At 39.5% G+C, this 26,254-nt stretch overlaps 1 protein-coding gene across 4 annotated transcripts in view; it reads right to left on the minus strand.

Moving 5' to 3' along the window:
- LOC124605113 (kelch-like protein 38) overlaps positions 1-26,254 on the minus strand; it is a 136,607-nt gene that overhangs the window by 104,161 nt on the left and 6,192 nt on the right. For 2 of the 4 annotated variants that reach the window (XM_047136592.1, XM_047136583.1), the window contains exon 2: positions 11,440-11,633. The exons of the other annotated variants lie outside the window; for them this stretch is intronic. The gene's annotated coding sequence lies outside the window, so the exon portion shown is untranslated. The remainder of the gene's footprint in view (positions 1-11,439; positions 11,634-26,254) is intronic. 4 annotated transcript variants of the gene reach the window in all.

Raw genomic sequence — 26,254 nt, forward strand, 5'->3', positions numbered from 1 at the left:
TATGGATGCTGTGTCACTCCGACAGTTTACTTGCACAGTTGGAAACGGTTCCCATCTTCTACATTCTGTTTGCCACCTTCTGCCAATGAACCCACCAATCTTTCTCCACTCCTCTCCTTTTTTGCTCCATTTTCCCCTCCACCCTGCTGCCCAACCTCCTAATGTTGCACATGTTGGCACTTTTAGTCCCTGCACACTCTGCCAGACAGTGATCCTCTTCACTCCTTCAAGATTGCTGCTACTGTCCCACGTTACAGTTGCATTCTGGCTGGAGTTGGCAATCACGTGAGGGTGAGACGTGCTTGCGTATGTGAATGAATGGTGTGTGTTTCTCTTTTTCCGATGATGGCTGTGGCTGAAAGCGTATATATAGGCATCTTTTAATTGTGCCTGTCTGCAACTTAGCATGTTATCTTTACATTAAGTAGCAATCTATCTTTTCCCATTGTTAAAATTCATACTGTTTCTTTAAATACAAACATGCATATTCCTCTAAAAAAAGGGGGAGAAGAAAAATGGACTGTTTCAAACTTTCATAAAGAAAAGCACAGGTTTTTTTTTTTTTTTTTTCAAAATATAAACTACTGCAAATAGCGTGCAACATTTCCCTTCCGAGTATTTTCGGTGTGATGTAAAATTATTTTTTATATATGCTATACCTTTCAGTTTGTGAATAACATTTTAATTAAATTGGAAGAATATATGCATGTATCTCATTTTTAAATGCTCAAAACATGTAAACAGTGCTCCTTTAATGAATCTAAGACTGCTTCACAGACTTATAACAGGTAATCATTAAGAAAAATGAGAGAAATTTGCAGAGTTATATGGTTTAGCCTTGGCTAAAGCTACTGTTGTGTACCCTTCTCATAATTACGACAAGAACTTCATCAGAAGAAGTATTTTTGTCACAGAATAATTAAGTATAACTTAGTTTTTGTAGACCCTTCAGAAAAATCCAGTTTAGATGACAGTCAACAGCTCACACAGAAAAATTTCTAATAATCTGTCAGCCCGCCACTTTGAAATGGACCTATTCACAATACTATACAAACACACATGTTTTAAGTTTATCTTTACACATGCTTAGCTGTCTATCAATCCAGTCTTAAAATAGCTGCTCACAAAAGGTACATTTCCATACAATTCTCATCTTGCACTCAGTTCTGTACTTGTCATGAATCTTCAATGCAGTTAATGGGTGCTTTGCCAATACAGCACTTAGTATGAACTTATCTCTGTACAACAGCCCTCATTCAAGGGATGCTAGTTCTAATGGGGAAGGAGGAGAGCCCTTGCAGCAGATAAATGGCAATTTGTATGGTTTACAAAGGAGTTAAGTTCTCTCTCAATTTCTCTCCCGTCAATTTATTCGAATAAAAGCCCCAAGTGTAGAATTTTCTTGGTCTTATGAAAATATAATAAACACAGACACTGACTTAATTCTAAGAAAAATATTTTGCCAAGAAAATTCTGTCAATTTGGTTTGAATTAATGAAATACATTTCTCTGACATGGTTTGTTTGCAAAGTGTTCTGGTAATCATCCTTTTCTGTGTTATTAAATCGCCAGGATTTACTTTAGCAACCAATGTAGTTATTTTTTTATCCAAGGGCCATGTCCTCAATATCTATAATGTGAAATGTGTCAACAATATGAATTAGAATCAGTCCTCAGTGTCTGGAGAGGACGGTGGCAAAGAGATTTTTGTGTGTGTGTGTGTGTGTGTGTGTGTGTGTGTGTGTGTGTGTAAATATGAACGCCTTTAATCTATGGGACAATCTACTTGTAAATGAGCCTAGTCTGCCACTCAATGCCTTCTCTATGTTGTGAGTAGCAATTTATATTACTAAATGGCTAACCTAGTGCATGGTCCCAGTTGCAAGCTACCTATCTAACACCTTCTACAGGAAACAAATATTTCATTTAATTATTGACCAAGTTTAAAAATTTAAAACGCTCTCATAATCTGATCACTAGGACGTATAATCTTATGGTATGGGTTTAAGACTAGATGAAAAGTATTAAAGTTAGAAACTGAGGTAGCATAACTCATGGCGCACAAATTATCTACACTATATTCATCCAGTATTTGAGAATGGACTTCCAACAAACTTTACACAATTTCAAACCTTTACAAAACTTTTTTTGCTGATACCCCACAAAATAATGAAAGGAAAAAAGTTTATTGCTTGCCATATTTTTCCTGTTCATGCAGTAAAACATCACCAACAGGCACAGTGTTTCAATTTATTACTTCTTTTCTACCAATTCTATTTGCAACAAATTTTGCAGATAGTATCCAAATATGCCACTGAATGTACTTGCAAAACTATATCACTGTATGACACATGGTGCAGGAGATAATGTCATAAACAGTGAGATATGTGGAAAACTAGCTTTAGCTTAAAATTGAGCACGGTGAAACTTCAGCATCAAGCATGACATTTTAATTTATTGCTTCTTTACTACAAACTCTATTCGCAACACACTTTGCAGACAGTATCAACATATAAAACTGAATGTACCTGCAAATTTACAATCATTATGCAACACATAGTTCAGGAAATGTGATGTTATAAACACTGAGATGTGGAAACTGACTTGTTTAAAATGGAGTGCAAATTACCCAGACTATATTCATCCAATGTTTCATAATTAAAGTATTTAGCAAATTCCAACAAACTTTAAACATAATTTCAAACCTTCCTAAACTTTTTATCACTTACCTGCTTAACGTCAAATATGTAATTCATTAACTGATTTTAATTTTATACATGGAAGTCAATTCTTTAAGGAATCAGGGATGAGAGGTTTACTGGTCTATCCTAATTCATATAGTAGTAGTTCTGCTCTGGATTTTCCTGTTTGCTAAATGTGTTAGTTGTTTTATAACACACGTTCAAACATTCTGTTGTGATGTAAGAGGTTTCTTGTTTCTTCAATCAAATATAATCTTTGTTTTTATTGTTTATCAGTATGTTTAATTCACTAAAGGTGTTCAAATTATTTGTGGTGGTGTAATTATCATTTCTTGTGAAGTCAAGTCATTTTCATACCCACTGTCATAATTCTGAACACTTCCATTATTTTCAGATTGCAAATAGTTCTTAATGTCCTAGCTTGATGAGGGAATACTCCTATTGTCAATTTTTTCTCAGTTTGCTTACATGCTTCCAGTTACCTACATCAAGCTAGAGGAAATATAACCTACAGCATCCTAACCGAAAATTTCTCCAGAATACTATTCTATGTGACAGTATCAAATAATTTATGCAAAATTAATTAATTTTCTGAACTCCTGACATTCCAAAATCACCAATAACACATTTGGTAAAACCTGCTAAATTTCAGCAATTTTCAAAATATTTATATTATGAAAAATGTGTAATTCTTGTCAGATGGCTGGTGAAGTTTCCAAATCACTATTGCATTCTCAAAGATTTTAAATGTTGACCTCCAGCCCTCTGCTCCCACCATTCAACAATGGCTTGGCCAACTACTTCTCTGTCATTCTGCAAGTCAGGTCCCTTCATTATGTTTACAGATTAGAAATACTGAAATGAGAAATGGATAAGTTGCCGTCACATATACTAGGAATTAGTGCAGAGAAGTGTACTGGCAGGAACAACAGGATGTCGGGTGTTGTGATTCTGGCATTATCAACGCAAAATCCAACAGGGGTGACAAGAGTAGCTTTATCAATGAACAAAAAATAACACTGGGTGAAGTACCATCAACAGCATAGTGAATGGTTTGTCATAGATAAGACGGACATCATGCCAAGAACCCCCACCATAACGCCACAAGAATACATGCCTATAGCAGCTCTGCTAACAACAGAGATTGGAAAAATATATGATGAGGTGCAAGAAACTGCTTCTTATCTGTAACAAGACATTTAACTGTGATGGGCAACCGGAATTAAATAGTGGAAAATGGAAGATGGAAAAACAGTAATAGAACATGGATTGAGGGAAAGGAATGAAACAGGAAGCAGCAAGGTAAGAGTGTTGCACAGTGCACAATTATTGTTGCAAACATTTTATTTAAGAATCATGAAAGAAGGGTGGATTCATATAAGATATGTGGAAGAAGTAGGAGATTTCAGGCAGATAACTTAATGTAAGACAGAGATTTGGAAACCAGGTTTTAAATTGCAAAATATTTTCAGGAGTAGATGTGAAGTCTACTCTGACCATTATTCGTGAGTAGATAATGCACACCACAATGAAATAGTAGATAAAAAATGAATGGGTAGGTCTGAAAGATGAAGTAGTGAAAAAAAGGAAAAGACACTTGTAAAATTGGATGGAAAGTGGTGAAGAGATAATGGCTACAAGGAAAATGCAAAGCTCTAGAAGTATGCAAAACTATAGGAACCTGGATGTCACTTATAGGAAAATTAAAGAAATCTTCAGTGTAAAGAGAAGCAACAGTACAAACAGCAAGAGAGAGCTCAGATGACAATCCAGCACTACGCGAAGTAGAGAAGGCTGTGAGGTGGAAGGAACATAATGAATGGCTATATAACAACAAAAAACTTAAAAGATTATACTACCAAAAGGAGGAGGCAAAGTGGATGAAGATGTAAGTGGTGGTGCAATAATCTGAGAAGAATTTGACAGAGCAGTGAAAGACTTATGTTCAAACAGGGCACCTGGAGTAGATGATATTCCTCAAAATTATTAATATTCTGAACAGGACCAAATGACAAAACAGGACTACCTGGTATGTAAGATATACAAGACAAACAAAATACTCTCAGACTTCAAGAAGAATCTAATAATCCCAAGAAGAAAGAAGATAGGTGATGACAGATATTAGTATTGAGTTTTATAAGTTGTGGTTGCAAAAACTAAGTTGAATTATCTACACAAGAAAGGAATGATTAGCAGAGGCTATTCAGACAAAAGATGAAGAAATGTAGAAACATGTAAGGAAATACTGAACCTATGACTTTTCTTTGGATAATGGACAGAAGAAAGACAAAGCCGCATTTATAACATTAGTAGACTCAGAGAAAAATACTTTTTGACATGTGGACTAGTATTCAGTCTCCTAAAGCTGAAGGATAAAACAAAAGGAGTGATAGATTATCTGGAACTTGAAGGGTGCATTACTGGAGAAGGGATTGAGATAGGGATATAGCATATCCCTATTTTATTCAGTCTGTACACAGAGTAAGAAGTACAGGAAACCATGAAGAAATTAAATTTCATGGAGCAGAAATCAAAACTTTTAAGTTTGTTGATGACATTGTAGTTGTCAGAGATGGCAAAGAAATTGGGAGATCAATTGAACAGAATGAAGAGATTTTAACATGAACATCTATAACAGTAAAACAAGGTTAATGGAATGTAGTCTGTTGATACTGAGGAAGTTAGATTATGACCTGGGAGCTGAAGGTAGTAGAAAAGTTTTATTATTTATTCAACATAACAACTGACAGTACAAAATGTAGTTTTTAAAAGTATCTGTATGAATGTAGTGGTTGGTATATAGAAATGAAATGCAGACCGTAAGCTTGTCAAAAGAAGAAATTAGAAGCTTTTAAAATGTGGTGCTACAGGAAAACGCAGGAGATCAGATGTGTAGATTGGGTAGTGTATGACGACATATTGAATCAAATATGGGAGGGGGGAAAAAAATTTATGGCACAACTCAACTAAAAAAAAGGGATTAGTCAGTATGACACATCCTGAGACATCACGGAATCATTAATTTGGTAATGAAGGTGTGGACAGGGGGATATTAGTGTAGATGAAGAATAGGGCTGGAATAATAAGCATGTCCAAATGGGAGGCTGCAGCAGTTATAAAGAGGCGATGCAACTTGCACAGGACAGAACAGAATGGGGAGCTAAATCAAACAAGTCTTCAGAATGAGGACAGACAAGAACATCACTAACTTTATATCACTGATGTGAAGCACAACATCACAACACTGCTAAAATGCCAACTACATGGAAAGCAGTCTGCAGCACAGTACTTGCTCATTTGTTTTGTTTTGAAGACAAGTGTCCATTTGTCTAGTAAGTCAGTGAACAAGGCTCCAGCTCTCAGCTGATAAATATTTACAGAACAGTAAGTTAAGTGTTTATCTTTTCCTGTATTCTCCTTGTGGTATATTTATTAAATTTAGTGTGTTTTTCTGTTTAACAGATTTAATTTTGTGTTTTTGTAAGAGTAAATGCGGGCAGCCTGTAGCAAAGTTTTTATTTCTTCTGAACAGCCAGCTGCATACCTCATCGAGGCATCAATGTCCACTGATGACACATCAAGTTGTGTATCTAGGGTTCTGACTGCTTTTATAGTTTACTTCTTCAGTTAGTCTTGCTAGGACGGGTTGGATGTGTGCATGCTGTGTACAAACACAGGAGGAGCTGAATGCACTTTTTGTTATAGTCAGTCACCTTCAGGCTGCTGCCTCAGGTTGTAGCAGTGGTGGAGAAACTTGCGCGTTGCACACGACACCTCAGGTTTCACTTGTTTTGCCCATGGGTTCTACTACCGAGGCACCTCCTAGTGTACTTGACATGTCAGATCAGTCCTCATAGCAGAGTGAGTGGTGGATGGTGTTTCCATCACTCAAGGCAGTGGGTCAATGTGGAGACTGGTTGTCTGGCCTCACCCATTCACCCTGTGAGTGGACAGCTAACCGTTCCTTCAGCAGTTTCTGAGCAGGCACACGGAGGGAGGGGTTTATTAGTTATTGGGAGCTCCAATGTTAGGCACAGAGGGAGCCCCTTATGCAGACAGCTTTCAGGGCTGGAAAGAAAGCTATTGTGCACTCGATATGTTTGCCAGTGTGGGCCTTATCTGAGAAGTGGAGGCGATCTCATGTGCGACTATCGAGCACACAGGGTTCAGTAATATCACAAGTTGTGGCTGATGTCAGCAGAAATGATGCCAGTCACATGGGTTCCGAGGCCATTCTCAGTTCATACAGGCAGCTGGCAAAAGTGGTGAAGGCTGCAGGCCTCACACATTGGGTGCAAGCAGAGCCTGAAACCTGCAGCATTTCCCCAGAGTTGATCAGGATCTGGAGCCGAGTGGGGAGTCTCAACCAAACCATTCATTGTCTTGACTACATACTTCTTGGCCTCCATTATTGGTTGGTGGTTTGTAGGACTCTCCTCAATAGGTCATGAGTGCACTATACAAAGGAAGCAGCTACTCAGAGTACCTGTGGAGTGCATGTGAGGATTTTTAGGCTAGGCAGTAGTTTGAGATACTCTGATGAACACTCGTCAGCCAATATGCAGCAAGGGAAGTCAGACCACTTTGACAGTCAAAATTTTATCAGTAAACTGTCGAAGTTGTCGTAACAAAGTTCCTGAATTTACTATCCTCCAGGAAAGTTCTAGTGCTCAAATTATTCTCGGGACTGACAGCTTGCCAAAACCCGAAGTGGAAAGCACTGAGATATTTAGTAAGCCATGGAACTTGTATCAGAAATAGAGATTCGAGACAATAGGAGGGGAGTGTTCATAGCAGTTGACAGAAATATTCTTTCTATTGAGGTTGAAGTTGAGTGCGACAGAGAAGTTACCTGGTCCCTTATAATAGGTCTAGGTGAACCCAATTTAATTGTTAGATGTTTTTACCACCACGTGATTCTATTGTGACAGATCTAGAGTCATTCAAAGAATGATTATGGTCAGTACTATGTAAATACTCAGATCATGTGTAATTAGTTGAAGGCAACTTTAACCTCTGAGTATCGACTGGGATGTCTATGGATTCATTGCAGGGGGGTGGGGGTACAGTCAGTCACGTAAAGTACTTCTGAACAAGTTTTCTGCATCCGAGCAGCTAGTTTGGCAGCCCACATGCAATGGAAATAACTTAGATCTGGTAGCTACAAACACACTGGACCTTATCAACAAGAATGGTTACAAAAGTTCATAAATCAGTTAAGAAAGCTAGGAGAATATTTCTGCAAGAAAGAGCAGATAAGCACTGGCATCTCACTTAGACAGTGAATTGGCACCAGGCACCACTCAGTTCCATAACATGGATGTAGAGGAATTATAAGCAAAGTTTAAGCAGATTATAAATTACAGTCTAGAGAATTATGTGCCTAATAAATGGATTAAGGATGCAAAACACAGATACATAATTACATGTAACATCGTATATGGCTGTTGCAGTGAGAGCACAGCTGATATTACTGGTCGGTCATGCAGGTTTCCATAGTGGGCCAAAATAGGGCCGCATGGTGGCCAACTCATCCTCAGTTTCCACTACCCAACTCGCCTCTACCTGCAGACTCTGGCCATTGTGACTGTTTGCTGTGTGCATAGTGCTATGAATGATGAACTTGCGGTTTCCACCACTGCTAGGCTTAATGGAGCTCTGATCACTCAATAAATGCTTATTGCAAAAACAGTGCTTCAATATTATTCAACTCAAGCAAACTATCCCATATTAGTTTCTATTGTGGCTCAGATGATTGCACTGCTTAGAATTTCGACTGTTTGGTTTATCGACTAACAGACAATTTTTATTTGTTACCCCAGAACTTATTTGTGCTCAATAAACATTGTTGACCATAAGTGAGGGACATAACATTGGCAACAAGGCAGTCACAGTTTCAGTTCACCAAATGGTACCACGAGCCAGATTTCTTGAGCATTGGCAGCAACAGCTAACCCAGTATCAGGATTTGATCAAGCATTTAACTAGTTCAATGTTGTAGCTGCCACAGGCATTGCCAGCCACCCTGGCACTTCCACAATTTTGAAGAGGCTTAAAGAAGCCTGGAAACTCTACGAATCCTCACTTATGTTATTCAGACCAAAAGTTAGCCCCATTGTCTGATATGCAGCTACCATAGTCTGACATATTCTCTTCATTAGCTGCACATTTTTTTCTACCAAAATGAAAGAGGTAGCATCAACTCTAGAATTCTTACAACATTAAAAGTCAGACACTATATAAGTTGTACATCTTGGATTGCAGATTTGCAGGGGTTGAGTCAAAAAAGTAAATTCACTTGTAAGTGTGATAAGTCATACACTGAAAGTTTAGCTCATGAAGCAATGAGTTGTTTATCCCCAAACAGGGAAGACCACAAATTAGCATTAGGACAGTCTGGCCCAGTCTGCCTGAAGTACTGCGAATTGTGTGCACATTTTAAGTATCAGCAGCAGCGCAACAAACTTTTTGGCGTATTTTGATATTACACAAATGGCCCAGAGCTGCAATGATGCAGTGCAGCTGATTTCCACAAAAAACAAAGTGGTAAAGAACTTATGTTTACTGTCAGCCACTCGACCTTATTCTCTACAGTCCTGAGCTAGTACCAGATATTTGCAGTGATGCACTGTTTTTCCAAGTTACCAGCTTGTTTTTCCTTACCTCCCAGACAGGAATTTCCTCATTATGAGGGCAAATATTACAAGTGCTTATGAAGAAGGCACAATGTGGAGGTATACTGTAGCAAGGTGGGCAACAGACAGCAGTCCAAGCTGATTCAAATTAATGACTCTTCACGCCATGATCAGGTGCTGCCATCACAGAAAATTTTGCTACAGGCAACAGTACAAGACATTCCATTGACTTTTCTTTTTGCTAATCACGCATTAGTCTCAGTTATCAACCAGTCTATGTGGACACTCCCTCACTCAGTGCAGTGTAATCAAAGTTGTGGGTTTACGGCCACTTCTTGGCCATGTGCAACTAACAAGTCACTCATCAGGTGTCAAGGACATTCTCTTGGCTGTGGTGTACCCATTGGTCCAGAATATATTTTGCCTCAGTGTGAATTCTACTTTTGGATTTTCATTACATCATGAAGCACATCCCTCGGCCTATTGGTATCTGGTGCTACCGTAGTTACACTTTGTATGCAGTTTGCACCATTGTTCGAACCTGGTTTGGGGAATGCAGTTAACTTTCAATCCCACATTGTTTTAAAGCAAAGTCCGAGATATTGCAGAGCCTGCTCTATTCTGCTGCCCATTAAGGATGATGTTACGACTGAACTAGATGGAGAGAACAACAAATACATCTCCTTTTAAAACGGAACGAATCAGTTTTGAATATTTTGTTTTCAATGTAAGCCACACAAGAGCAGACAAATATATCCAGCTACACACACACACACACACACACACACACACACACACACACACACACACACACACACACACACACAGAGAGAGAGAGAGAGAGAGAGAGAGAGAGAGAGAGAGAGAGAGAGAGAGAGATATCTCCAAGCTAGAGTACTGAACGATTGTCTCCAACATATTTTAGGTGAATAGTGTATCTTACTCCATATCTGCCTCAGAAATGTAAATCACAGACATTTAAAATACAGTGAACAGAGTTTGCAAGTGCGTCAGGCAAATATTGTACACACCAAGATTATAAAGTGGCACTGTGGCAGCATGACAGCATTTTGTCATAGAAACAAATGAAAGAGCCATGACAATCAAAGACTTGTCAAATACACACCCAGCAAACTGAGAAAATGCCAAGACGAAGAAAAAATATTTGACTGTCAATTTCTTTAGTTCCTCAATCATTTTAAGGAGAATACATAAACAATGACTTACTATTCCATAGTCTTGAAAGTATTATACAATAAGTCAGAAACAAGTGTCAAAAATTTCACAGCCAAAATATCCAAATAAGGTGGTTTACAGCAGAAGAGTACGACTTCTGGCAATCTTGAACAAAGGTTGGTACTCTTTTACATGATAGAATGAAACTATTTATATTATGGGTAACCTTTTTGTTAAAATTCAATGTTTTGTTAGCAACACATCACTTGCTTTCATCTGGTGAAGGCGACACCACTAATGGTCATTTCGAATTGTTGATTATTTATTCTTCCAGTATCTGTCTCATGGAAAAGTTCCAATGCAGTTTTAACTAAGAAAGTAAAACTTTTGCTTTGCCAACCAAACACCATTATACACCACCCCTTCTCTCTAAGTTCTGTTCGTTATTTGCAGTAGAACTTAATGGGTAATACTGATTATGAACACAAGTGCTGTCCAGCAAGAAAGGAAAGTGGGAAATGGAGTACATAGCACAACAGTTAGAAGAAAACAGTAGTTCAAAGAGTACAGGAATTCACAAACAGTTGATGTAGAAGCCATATGCTTTCAAGAAAGTTAAAAATACATAAACAAATTTCTCTTGAGCAATATATCGAATATTAATCAATAACTTTCATAAAAAGATATGATGATCAGGATGCTTTATAAAAACACATGTAGACACACATAACAATCAGCACAAATAGCAAAAATAAATACAAAAAAGACACAAATATATCAAGTTTTTATTGGAACACACAGCATGTATCAATTAGGTTACATCTACAGGTAACACTCTTGACTAATACATTATGAGACTGATTGGCTTTCAACACTTTAAGCTTAGTTAACTCGTATAATATTCAAACAAATCCCACTCTTTGTACCTTCTTTTGCACCTAAAAGGCTGATGATCACATAAAGGTGGACCACATTCTACTTCAATTTCTGAAATCCCACATTTGCAGTTGTTCCTTGCCTTGCACGAGGAAGAAGCAAGTAAAACAGTATCAAAGTGTTTCTTGTTGCTTTGTGTAAGCCTCTATGGCTGACAATAAGGTAATAGCACAGTTTCCTGCAACTGAAAGTACAAAAAATGTGATTTTAGACTCTTTCTGAAGTGGCATTACAGTGTGTATGTGTTATAAACATGAAAGAGAATGTCTGGAAATGCAAACGGTAGTGAATGTAATAATTTATTGACACAATGTCCAGAAGCTTCTTTAGAGTCCTAAAGCTATTGTTTGCGCTTTGAATATTGAAACAACTATTGGTTGAGACCCTTGTGTGTGTTCGTATTAGAAAATATACTGCTGATGTAATGATTGAGTGGACCAGCCCATCTGTTTTCCAGCTGCCAATTTTATGCTGGAATTCTAAATATGCAAACACTTGCTTGAAACTCTCACCTACTCTTTACCAGCTGGTTCATTCCATTTGATATTTTCTTTCCTTTTGCTTTCCTCATATCTGCAGTTCTGATAACCCTACAGTATACCATTTGCTCTTATGAGTATTAACCTATCTTCAAATCTCGAAGTTTGCAATTTATTGTCCCGAAATAAAAACATAACAGAAGCAGTATTTTTCTAAGATCCACATTACTGTCTATTTAGAAAAACATTGTTTAGTGTAGTGATGGCCCAGAAATTGCTGTGGGTGCTCGAATTTCCCAACTTCCTTCAGTCCATTACTCCCAATACTCTTTCACACAGGCTGGAATACCAACATTCCAGCATCTCGCTCCTTGTAGTGGTGCTTCTAACAACACTGGTACATTAGCTTGTCAATATCCGAAGAGTTTAGCAAGCTATATAAATAGGGTTAAACATAAACTGAGCTGTGTTGCAGCAGTCACAGATGAGTCCTGAATGCTTCTCAATCATCAGTTTACAGCTTACAGTTTGAACATTTAGCTATTATTCGACATAATCTCCACTCCTGTTGATGCATTTTTGTAGACGCTGTGGCAGTTTTTGTATGCCCATGTCATACCAGCTCGCTGACATGCTGTTCAGAAAGTTATGAACCTCTTCTTTCACCTTGTCGTCGGAGCTGAATCGCTGGGACCACAATTAACGCTGACAGGTACTGTGAGACTCTGAAAAAACTCAAACGGGCAATTCAGAACCGGAGAAGAGGAACGTTGAGCAAGGGCGTACACATTCTCCATGACAACGCCTGCCCACACATCGTTCGGCAAACCGTTGCTCTCCTGGAACATAAACATCCACCCACCCTATAGTCCTGACTTTGTGCCCAGTGACTATCACCTGTTCCCTAGGTTAAAAGAACATTTGGCCAGAAAGCGATTCAGCTCCAACAAGGAGGTGAAAGAAGAGGTTCATTACTTTCTGAACAGCATGGCAGCGTGTTGGTATGACATGGGCATACAAAAACTGCCACAGCGTCTACAAAAATGCATCGACAGAAATGGTGATTATGTCGAAAAATAGATAAATGTTCAAGCTGTAAACTGATGTAAACCATTGCAGAAATAAACAGGTCTATGTACTTACAAAAAAAAAGGAGACCTTACTCTTGGAATTACCCTATCCCATGAAGGCCTACTTAGAAAGTTTCTAGAAGCAACCTTAGGTGTTGAATCTAGTAAAATACTACAGCCCCTATTGTGAATACAAAGTCGGGCTAACTACACTGTGCATAGCGTATTTTAAGCAATTATTCTTCCAGTGCTCCTTATATGAATGGAATAAGCAACCCCATTGCAGTGGTATGTATCTTCCAGCACGCAATTCAGTGGTTCGCAGAGTATAGATTTAGAAGCAGAATGTAAAGTCTTGTGTCATATGAAATTACATGAGTGAAAAGGAGAGTGGTTAATGGCTCAAGGCTGGATGCTGCTCAATGTGGGAAAGTTGTGTTGTCTTGTCATTGTTTCCGCTGCCTTGTGCAGGCAGACTAAACATTAAAATTCACCTCACATTTCTCAATTTTATGAAATTCAATAGCATTCCATTTACAGAGACACGAGGAAAAACAACTTTGCGTTTCTAACACAATGTGTAGCACAATGCGCAAAATATTTTTCCTCACTTATGACTCACCTTAAATAATATGGAAACATTTAAATGACAGACACCAGGTCTTTGAGAGATTATGGCCATGCTGTCCCACCACCAAAAAGCACAGATTAAGAGAATTTCAAGATTCAACTACAAGCATATTTCCACAGTTCTGCAGTGGAATATAAGACACAAAACAGAGAAGATTACATGGTGTGAAGCTGTAACAAATTAGTATGACACTGACTATCAGCAGTGGATAAAAAACTAGCAAACAAGTAGCAACAAACGTTGTTGTTGTTGTTGTGGTCTTCAGTCCTGAGACTGGTTTGATGCAGCTCTCCATGCTACTCTATCCCAGTACCTACTGCAACCTACATCCTTCTGAATCTGCTTTGTGTATTCATCTCTTGGTCTCCCTCTACGATTTTTACCCTCCACGCTCCCCTCCAATACTAAATTGGTGATCCCTTGATGCCTCAGAACATGTCCTACCAACCGATCCCTTCTTCTGGTCAAGTTGCGCCACAAACTTCTCTTCTCCCCAATCCTATTCAAAACCTCCTCATTAGTTACGTGATCTACCCACCTTATCTTCAGCATTCTTCTGTAGCACCACATTTCGAAAGCTTCTATTCTCTTCTCATCCAAACTATTTATCGTCCATGTTTCACTTCCATACATGACTACACTCCATACAAATACTTTCAGAAATGACTTCCTGACACTTAAATCAATACTGGATGTTAACAAATTTCTCTTCTTCAGAAACGCTTTCCTTGCCATTGCCAGCCTACATTTTATATCCTCTCTACTTCGACCATCATCAGTTATTTTGCTCCCCAAATAGCAAAACTCCTTTACTACTTTAAGTGCCTCATTTCCTAATCTAATTCCCTCAGCATCACCCGACTTAATTAGACTACATTCCATTATCCTTGTTTTGCTTTTGTTGATGTTCATCTTATATCCTCCTTTCAAGACACTGTCCATTCCATTCAACTGCTCTTCCAAGTCCTTTGCTGTCTCTGACAGAATTACAATGTCATCGGCGAACCTCAAATTTTTTATTTCTTCTCCATGAATTTTAATACCTACTCCGAATTTTTCTTTTGTTTCTTTTACTGCTTGCTCAATATACAGATTGAACAACATCGGGGAGAGGCTACAACCCTGTCTTACTCCCTTCCCAACCACTGCTTCCCTTTCATGTCCCTCGACTCTTACAACTGCCATCTGGTTTCTGTACAAATTGTAAATAGCCTTTCGCTCCCTGTATTTTACCCCTGCCACCTTCAGAATTTGAAAGAGAGTATTCCAGTCAACATTGTCAAAAGCTTTCTCTAAGTCTACAAATGCTAGAAACGTAGGTTTGCCTTTCCTTAATATTTCTTCTAAGATAAGTCGTAAGGTCAGTATTGCCCCACGTGTTCCAGTGTTTCTACGGAATCCAAACTGATCTTCCCCGAGGTTGGCTTCTACTAGTTTTTCCATTCGTCTGTAAAGAATTCGTGTTAGTATTTTGCAGCTGTGACTTATTAAGCTGATAGTTCGGTAATTTTCACATCTGTCAACACCTGCTTTCTTTGGGATTGGAATTATTATATTCTTCTTGAAGTCTGAGGGTATTTCGCCTGTCTCATACATCTTCCTCACCAGATGGTAGAGTTTTGTCAGGACTGGCTCTCCCACGGCCGTCAGTAGTTCCAATGGAATATTGTCTACTCCGGGGGCTTTGTTTCGACTCAGGTCTTTCAGTGGTCTGTCAAACTCTTCACGCAGTATCATATCTCCCATTTCATCTTCATCTACATCCTCTTCCATTTCCATAATATTGTCCTCAAGTACATCGCCCTTGTATAGACCCTCTATATACTCCTTCCACCTTTCTGCTTTCCCTTCTTTGCTTAGAACTGGATTTCCATCTGAGCTCTTGATATTCATACAAGTCGTTCTCTTATCTCCAAAGGTCTCTTTAATTTTCCTGTAGGCGGTATCTATCTTACCCCTAGTGAGATAGGCCTCTACATCCTTACATTTGTCCTCTAGCCATCCCTGCTTAGCCATTTTGCACTTCCTGTCGATCTCATTTTTGAGACGTTTGTATTCCTTTTTGCCTGTTTCACTTACTGCATTTTTATATTTTCTCCTTTCATCAATTAAATTCAATATTTCTTCTGTTACCCAAGGATTTCTACTAGCCCTCGTCTTTTTACCTACTTGATCCTCTGCTGCCTTCACTACTTCATCCCTCAAAGCTACCCATTCTTCTTCTACTGTATTTATTTTCCCCATTCCTGTCAATTGCTTCCTTATGCTCTCCCTGAATCTCTGTACAACCTCTGGTTCTTTTAGTTTATCCAGGTCCCATATCCTTAAATTCCCACCTTTTTGCAGTTTCTTCAGTTTTAATCTACAGGTCATAACCAATAGATTGTGGTCAGAGTCCACATCTGCCCCTGGAAATGTCTTACAATTTAAAACCTGGTTCCTAAATCTCTGCCTTACCATTATATAATCTATCTGATACCTTTTAGTATCTCCAGGGTTCTTCCATGTATACAACCTTCTTTCATGATTCTTGAACCAAGTGTTAGCTATGATTATGTTGTGCTCTGTGCAAAATTCTACCAGGCGGCTTCCTCTTTCATTTCTGTCCCCCAACCCATATTCACCTACTATGTTTCCTTCTCTCCCTTTTCCTACACTCGAATTCCAGTCACCCATGACTATTAAATTTTCGTCTCCCTTCACAATCTTCATCATACATTTCTTCAATTTCTTCGTCATCTGCAGAGCTAGTTGGCATATAAACTTGTACTACTGTAGTAGGTGTGGGCTTCGTATCTATCTTGGCCACAATAATGCGTTCACTATGCTGTTTGTAGTAGCTTACCCGCATTCCTATTCATTATTAAACCTACTCCTGCATTACCCCTATTTGATTTTGTGTTTATAACCCTGTAGTCACCTGACCAGAAGTCTTGTTCCTCCTGCCACCGAACTTCACTAATTCCCACTATATCTAACTTCAACCTATCCATTTCCCTTTTTAAATTTTCTAACCTACCTGCCCGATTAAGGGATCTGACATTCCACGCTCCGATCCGTAGAACGCCAGTTTTCTTTCTCCTGATAACGACATCCTCTTGAGTAGTCCCCGCCCGGAGATCCGAATGGGGGACTACTTTACCTCCGGAATATTTTACCTAAGAGGACGCCATCATCATGTAATCATACAGTAAAGCTGCATGCCCTCGGGAAAAATTACGGCTGTAGTTTCCCCTTGCTTTCAGCTGTTCGCAGTACCGGCACGGCAATGCCATTTTGGTTATTGTTACAAGGCCAGATCAGTCAATCATCCAGACTGTTGCCCTTGCAACTACTGAAAAGGCTGCTGCCCCTCTTCAGGAACCACACGTTTGTCTGGCCTCTCAACAGATACCCCTTCGTTGTGGTTGCACCTACGGTACGGCTATCTGTATTGCTGAGGCACGCAAGCCTCCCCACCAACGGCAAGGTCCATGGTTCATGGGGGGGGGGGGGGGGGGGGGGGCTGTTCAGTTAAATAATCAATTAAAAAATTCTCACATCTTCAGCCAACTGGGTTAACTGAAATCGTGTGATGTTTCCATACGTGTCATACCCATCGTCTTATAGTGAAGTGCTGAAACAGTGGCTAAAGCATTTTTATATATGTAATGCTAGAGGCTGCAGCAGCTTTTCTAAACATGCATACTTGACTGTATTTTTAATTAATTATGAAGACCCATGGTTTGAGAATGTACATAATGTCCAAAACTAGACATCACTAATAAATAAAGGATACTTCTTAATGTGACTTACAATGGTATTCCAACCATTTATTTCAACAAAGAAAAAGTTGTGCTCCTATTTCACCTTCAGAATGCTGGATGTCTACAAATAATTAAGGTGATTAGTGATAGAAAATGCGACTGTGCTACAATTATAGATGCTAGCATTCCATAGTTACAGTGATGGCCATTAAAACTGCAAGTCCAGAGAAATGTAGACACTCTTCGTTAGTCAGTGTTAATGGACCAAAATGACAAACCATTACAGTTTTTGCATGGGCGAAGGTTATTTTGTGTGTTCAACGTGACCCCCATTAGTACCCAAATAACGTCAATGCCACTGAACTGTTGACCAAACTACGACTGCCAGTGTTGCCAGTGTGACAGTCGCACAGGATGCCTCAACTGTTTCTCGCAGCATGTTCAGTGTAGTTGGCTTCTGTTGATAAACTTGGTAGAAGCCAAGAGGTGTAAGGTCTGCAGACCTCAGTGGGTACTGAACAGCTCCTCTTTAACCTATCCACTATCCAGATATATTTTCTTCCCAGTACACTCTGACATCTCTGTGGAAGCAAGATTGAGTGCCATCTTGTTGCAGGTAAAGTCTTTCATTTCCAACCACCTCTCGGACGGCAGGTAAAATCAATGTTTGCAGTATCTGAAGTTACACCTCACCTCATCTATGGTACCTTCAAAAAAGAGTGGGCCAATCAAACTTTGCAATGACAGACCACGCCACACATTAACACTCGGTAGATAAACATTTTTGTTCACGTGAACATGGGGATTTTCAGGAGCCCAGTACACAAATTGTGGCAGTTTACAATACCATTCAGCTAGAATTGCACCTTGTCAGACAAGACAATCATCCCTGAAAACCATTCATCCTCACTAAGCATGCCTTCAAACCACCCGCAGTACTCCATCCTTCAAACCGGATCATCCCCGTTCATAGTGTGCATCAATCTCAGAACGTACACATTCCACTTTGCAGCCTCGAGAATTTGTCGGTGACCTAGTAAAATGGTGCAATGCAGCAACACTGGAAGCTGGACTTTTTGATGGTTTTGGTCAGCCACAGCTTTCCTTATGCACATCCTGGACAGTACCATCAGCTTCAAATTTATCCCGAATACGATAAATTGTTGTAAGTGTTGGTAGCTGAGTTCCGTACACATTACGCCACTGCCACTGTACCTCCATCATGTTTTTGTACTTCCAGTACCACTTCAATATGGCCTTGCAATGCTCAGATGACAATCTTACTTCATCTGCTCAAGCGACAATCTTATTTCATTCATTGCTGCACTGTCAGCTTCTGGAAAACAAACACCAAGACCCACTGAGAAAACAATGGACTACACAACTGCAAAAAATTGCAACAATATGTCATTTTGTTTCAAAGATATTAATTAACAAAGGGAGTCTACATTTTTCTGACTCCCCTCTGTATTAAGGGGCACACAAAAAAATATTAAACTGGCATAAAGTGCATCATAATCTTAGATATGCAAATGAGGAACATATCAGTGCAGCCTGTGCACCTTGTGGCTAGTCACCGTGCACCTGTGATGCTGCACAGGCAAGTAGAGGCACATGTGCATGCCCATACCTCTTCCTCAATGTGTGTGTGTGTGTGTGTGTGTGTGTGTGTGTGTGTACGAATGGATTCCATTCACACCAGTGTTCACGTTCACACTGCGCACCTCTACTTTCTGTGTGGGGCAAGCTACAGCCGCACAGAGACTAGCTGCACAGCAACTAGGCAGAAGATGAACTGGTGTAAACACGCCTTTACAAAGTAGGTAGGAGTGACACCGTGTATATTATACATACAAGAAAAAATGATGGCATCATTTTTTATTTAGAAATTCCAATTGAATGTTGGTTTTTTGTGAGATCATGTTATGCCTCAACTACAGAGGAGGAACACTTACTAGCACCTGTCTGAATTCGTCAGCGGCAGAATTACAACTGTGGGTTAAACTCCTGTAATAATGTAGCTGGCAACGGTCTACCCGACAGGAGGCCCTAGCCACATGACATTTACATTTTAGCGGCTGCTATCACAGAACCATCATGCCAATACGGAATTTATGGATACAGAAGGGCTATACTCAATGTCATGCAGACTCACATCCACCTCACATGAATAGCAACCAATACGACAGACATACTATTCATTCAGCTGTCTAGGATTTTACAAACACGTCACCTGCCTTGAGTCTGAAAATGGGCATGATCGAAGCAAGATAAACATTCAAATCTATAGTGCAGAGCGATGTCTGGAGTAACACGAACTTTAAGCATGGTAACCATGGCAGATGGTTCCCCTGACTCAGATGCAGAAAGAAGTGTGCCAACAGTGGTGCATTCAGGCATATTTTCAGACAAGTCCCAGTTCTGTGTCCAACATCATGATAGGTGTATCCATGTGTAGAGGCCCTGAGAGAAATGAACATTGCCAGACTGCTTTCCACATCATCATATGGGTCCAACACCAGGTGTGATAGCTTGGGTGCAATTGGATACACAAGAAAACTGTGTCCAGTTCAAATAGCTGGTAATCTGGACAGCAACTGTTACATTTCCAAAGTATTAAGGACAACAATTGTGCTCTATCTATGATATCTTTCAACAACATAATGCTGCACTGTGTACTGCTTATTCTATTGTGACCTACTTTAATACAGAGCATCGCCTCCATATTTCTCAACCATTAAAACATGTGTCATGGGTTGCCAAGACACTGGGGCACTACCACCTGCCAGCCACTAAGACTGATGAACTTTGGCACAGAATTGTGCAGCAACGTGGAATGACATACCATTATCTGTCATATAAGCTCAGTGCAATTCAATGCCCGGCTGAGTTAGAAGCATTGATAGTGTTAGGGGTGACAGCTCAGTGTATTGAACTACGCACAGCACGTTCTCCCAAATAATCTACAACTTTAATATTTTATTCTTCCTACTATACATGCTACAAGTAACAAGTAAAATTTCCTTTGATTTGCTTCCACCATTATGTGGAACAAGAACAATTGTACAATGACCCAGACTCAAGAATGTTAGAGAAAAAGTGACACGTAGCTACAGGTCTTGGCTCCTCTATGAATGGATGAACCCACTGGCTTTTGACTGACTTGCCCAAGCACTAAGCCACCATCCCTTCCTTGTACCCATGCCATGTACAGGGAGAGAAAAAAAACTTCGTTAGAGAATGCAAATGTTAGTTCATCTACGCAGAGGATTCAAGCTATTCTGATCTGATGATGTAGGTAAATTTCTCTGCCAAAACATGAAGTTTGATTCATCATATATGGAAATATACCTCGATCTGTTTATTATGTTATTTCTAGTTACAAATATGCATCTGAAGCTGATGAGTGCTTTGGTTTTTACTACATTTTGTTGAATACAATCAGAACATATGGTTACCCTTTTTCTAATCAGTTAAGCACATCCTTTTAGTTTTAGTGGCTACTGATTTACAATGTACAGTATTTTAGTTTTGACAACATTACAGCTGCTAGCCTGTAGACCACACCTACAACAGTACTGCAGATTCTTTGTCTTTTTATTGAGAAATAAACTGACTGTATTTCTAATACTTAATCCTTCAAGATAACTCAGTTTAATGTTAAATTTAGCTCTCTCACAATGTTTCTCTCTACTTGTATTTGATGTTTTTGTTCTTACAGCTTACTACCAGTCACTAACACTTCAGTTAACTGGTATATACACTGGCCACTCCATCTTCAACAGAATTTTGCTTCATTTCTGTCCAAAGGTTAAATGCCGCATGAAACTAAATGTCAAACTTTGAAAAGTTACTTTTTGAAAGCAACTAAGTTACAGTTAAAGTTACTTCTCAGGAAATGTAGCTTACACCCAAACCACTAGATGTTGTAGACACTAAGAACGGTACCAAACTTTGCATGTTGATAAAGTATCAATCAAAACATCGATTTAGTTCGTACTGTGACCTGTCCTCCACTAGAACAAGCATAAACAGTAATTAAAAGTGACACCAGAACTATAGAGCACAGGAAACGCTTATCTGCAAGTTACTTACATAGTTCTTACTCCAGAACTTGCTAAATGCTTTGAGTGTTTATAAAAGTTGATCTGTAATGTTGTGTCTACTTAGTGCTTTTATGGTTCTTTATCTATCTGCACTTTCATATTCAGCTGAACAATGAACAACAGAAGCAAATTAATTACTTTTGACTGATGTTTCTAACCCCTTTGCTCCTCCCCACCTCACCAAAATATCTTTTTAAATTGGCATGTATTTTCTGACCGCTTGTCCTGTCCTCTCAACTATTAATGGCTGTAGATATGACATATATTCCCTTGTATTAAGCTGACACATCCAATGTCACTGTAAAATGATTCTTGCAAGAATCAATCAACAGGGATTACAGAAGTGTCCAATTCCATCAGTCTGCTTTGACCCACGATGTCATCAATATATTCTAAGAGTCTCCAATATGGCACCTATGACGTCACTACATACACACAGCAACAAACATGAAAATACATATACACTATGTGATCAAAAGTATCGAGACACCTGGCTGAACATGACTTACAAGTTCGTGGCGCCTTCCATTGGTAATGCTGGAATTCAATATGGTGTTGGCCCACCCTTAGCCTTGATGACAACTTCCACTCTTGCAGGCATACGTTCAATCTGGTGCTGGAAGGTTTTTTGCAGAATGGTAGCCCATTCTTCACTGAGTGCTGCACTGAGGAGAGGTATCAATGTCTGTCGGTGAGGCCAGTCCATTGCGGGGATGTTATTGTCGTGTAACCACTCCAACATAGGCCGTGCATTATGAACAGGTACTCGATCATGTTGAAAGATAGTCACCATCCCTGAATTGCTCTTCAACAGTGTGAACCAAGAAGGTGTTTAAAACATCAATGTAGGCCTGTGTTGTGATAGTGCCACACAAAACAAGGGCAAGCCCCCTCGATGAAAAACACAACCACACAATAGCACCACTGCCTCCAAATATTTCTGTTGGCACTACACACGCTGGCAGATGACATTCACCAGGCGTTTGCCATACCCACACCCTGTCATCGGATCGCCACACTGTGTACCGTGATTCGTCACTCCATACAACATTTTTCGACTGTTCAATCGGCAATGTTTAAGCTCCTTACACCAAGCGAGGCGTTATTTGGAATTTACTGGATGTGTGGCTTATGAGCAGCTGCTCAACCATGAAATTCAAGTTTTCTCACCTCCTGCCTAACTATCATAGTACTTGCAGTGGATCCTGATGCAGTTTGTAATTCCTGTTTGATGGTCTGGATAGATGTGTGCCTATTACACATTACGGCCCTCTTCAACTGTAGACGGTCTGAGTCAGTCAACAGATGAGGTCGGCCTGTACACTTTTGTGCTGTATGTGTCCCTTCGCTTTTCCACTTCACTATCACATTGGAAACAGTGAACCTAGAGTTGTTTAGGATTGTGGAAATCTCGCATACTGACATATGACATTTGTGACACCCAATCACCTGACCACGTTCAAAGTCTGAGTTTCGCGGAGTGCTCCATTCTGCTCTCTATGAATACTGAGGTCGCTGATAGGGAGTACCTGGCAGTAGGTGGCTGCACAATGCACCTGATATGAAAACATATGTTTCTGTGAGGTGTTTTGATATTTTTGATCACATAGTGCAAATAAGACAATAACATCACAAAAAAAATTAAAAAATAAAAAATATAAAAAACAGACTAATGGGACAACCACGAGAAACTGAGGGATTTAGGATGGGGACAAGCTAACCATAAGAGTAAAAAAAGAACCAAGCTTCCAAAACACACAAAATGATGAACAAAAAGGAAAAAATTACAGCATTCCACTACATCAACAAAATTGTAAGAATCTGACACTTCTCTTGACCTATATAGGTCAACCATAGCTGATGGTAGGAAAACAATACCTACAACTAAAATTATGAAAATTTCCCTTCAGGTGTGCAGGTCAACCACTGCTGACGATATCAAAACATCAACACCTACACAGCTAAAACTATGAAAATTGGAATCTCACATTTCCTTCCACCCATATAGGTCAACCACAACTACCGATACCAAGAAACTGACACCTACAACTATGAAAAATAAAACCATATCCACAACCCCTCAAAAATGCAAAAATCCAGCATCCCTACATAAATTGAAACACATTCAATAGACCATAAATACATAAAACATCACAACTCTAGAAGAATAGACTCAAACAAACAATTACTTATCACCAACGAATTCCAGCACTGCAAACTAGGTCAACCACCCCCCCCACCCCCCCACCCCCCAAAAAAAAAAAAAAAAAAAAAAAAAATCTCAGTGATCAATCAAAATAACTGGAGGAATTTAATAATGGACAACATGCCCTCCACTATCTCCGACCGAAGCACAGCACTGTTATATTTCATCGTTATGTCCATACCTAACAATAGAAGCCACACAATAAATAAAACGTCTTACTGCACCATAAACAATAAAAAATTAATTGACAATTCACTGAAAAAACTTCCAAACCTTACATCCCAAACTACAAACACTGTCAACGACTTCACACATCCAGCACCAAGGCTCAAATGAACCCAATACAACATGTTACCCTCGGCACAAAAAACACACACACCACCACCACCACCACCACCACCAACAACAAACACAAGGAGACGACATCTACAAACAAAACCAATTCATAAATTCCATGCTGTAATGATGTCCCACACAACAACACCTTTACACTATGGGTCAATGGGTGGAATCTGATGATGGGTGGAATCGGACGCTTCCACTGATCCAATCATCACATTTTCTATTCATTTTAACTTATGCTCGGGGACTGGCAACACATACGTCTGTATAACAGCAACTTTCATTTCTTGAATTTTCAGTATATAATATACTACAAATTATCATCATTCACAGATTAAGTCTTTTGTCTGTACCTGAGGACTTTATGAATTGGCATTTCATACTTAACCCATCAAGTCTTCTTGCCATGCAGACCGTCTATTTCAAATTTCAATTAAACCGATGTTCTATGTTAGCTGCCTGTCTTTATTGAACTGTATAATGAGCTTTCCATTTCTTCAGCTTTTTGCTCATGGGCTATGGCATTCCTTCTTTGCAGACCTATTCCACTGACCAGCTCTTTTGCTTCTGAATGATAAACAGTTGCAGATTCTAATTTCTATTAATATAAAAATGGAAAGGCTTGAAGTCAATCTTAGGAAACATAAGTTTGGGTTTTGGAGAAATGTGAGAACGCTGTGGGTAATACCGACCCAACGTCTTATCTTATAAGATAGGTTTAAGGGAGACAAACCTAATTTTATAGCATTTGTTGACTAAGAGAAATGGTTTTGATGATGTTGGCAGGAATATACTCATGTTGAACTCGTGAACGTGGCAGGCATAAAATCCAGGGAACACGTGGCTATTTAGAGCTTACACAGAAATGAGGCTGCATTTATAAAAGTAGAAGGACATGAATGGGAAGCAATTGATAAAGGAGTGATGCATGGTTATAGCCTATCTCCACTGTTATTCAACCTGTGTCTTGAGCAAGCAGTAAAGGAAACCAAAGAAATAACTTGGAAAAGGAATTCAGTTTCAGTGAAAAAATATAAAAAACTTTGAGGTCTGCCAGCAACAGAGTAATTCCGTCAAACAGAAAAAGAATTGGAACATCAATTGAATAGAATGGACAGTTGGGGTCGACAGAAGCGTCCGATCTCACACGTCGGCTTCGACCCATGATGTAAGGGTGTTGTGGTGTGTGACGTCATTACGGCGCGGAGTTTGGTTTGTGAGTGTGGCGTGTTTGTAGATGTCATCGTGTTGTGGTTTGTTGTGCCCCCTAGTGGTATGTTCAGGGTTTTCGTTTGTTTGGTGTATTGGGCTCAGTTTGCTGTTGCTCAGTGGCGAGTGCTGCTTGCGTATTTTTGAAGCGGAATTTGTATCAGTGAGTTAACGGTTTTGTGTGAAGGTTAATGTACTGATGATTGCTGTACGTCGGGTGGTTTTGTTATTAAGTTTAATCAGTTGTGGTTTTTTGTTCAGGAATGGATATGAAAGACAAGATCAATAGTTCTCGGTTGAGGGCTATGATGGGGGACACGGCTTTAGAGCTGATTAAGTTCCTACAGCTTTTTGGCCTAATTGCCGAGGTGGTGAAGTGCGGTGTGTGCCATGAAGCAATGAAATTGGTTAAAGTTCCGGCCTCTCGGACCAGGGACGGTTATATGTAGCGCTGTCAGAAAGACGACATATGGCGTTCCATACGGCGTGGTACCTGGTTCGAGAAGTCTAGGTTGGGCATGCGTGAGATTGTACTTGTTACATATTATTTTTGTTATATCCCCACAGAGTTTTTGCATGCATGAGACTGGTGTGAGAGAGAGGAGTGTTTTAGATTGGTATTCCTTTTGTCATGAAGTGTGTTTGGAATTTATTAAGTACAGGGGTAAGTTGGGGAGGGGGGGGGGGCATGGGGTTGTTGTGGAGATGGACGAGTCACAGTTTGGGAAAAGGAAGTATGGGAGGGGGAAGTCTGTGGCTGGTCTTTGGGTGTGGGAGGCTGTAGTTCCGGGGAGGGGGGGGGGGGGGGGGTTTCAAATGTGTTTTTAGGGTAGTGGAAGGGATGTCCAAGGCTGAATTAGTGGGGTTAATTGAGGAATATATAGAGCCGGGGTCCACAATAGTTTCTGATGCTTTTTCTTCTTATAGGGTGTTGGGTGAGAGGGGATTTAATCATTTAGTAGTGAACCATAGTTTAGAGTTTAAGAATTATGAGACAGGGGCTTGTACTAATACAA

Source organism: Schistocerca americana, chromosome 1 (genome assembly GCF_021461395.2).
Source record: "Schistocerca americana isolate TAMUIC-IGC-003095 chromosome 1, iqSchAmer2.1, whole genome shotgun sequence".
Taxonomy (NCBI): Eukaryota; Metazoa; Arthropoda; class Insecta; order Orthoptera; family Acrididae; genus Schistocerca; species Schistocerca americana.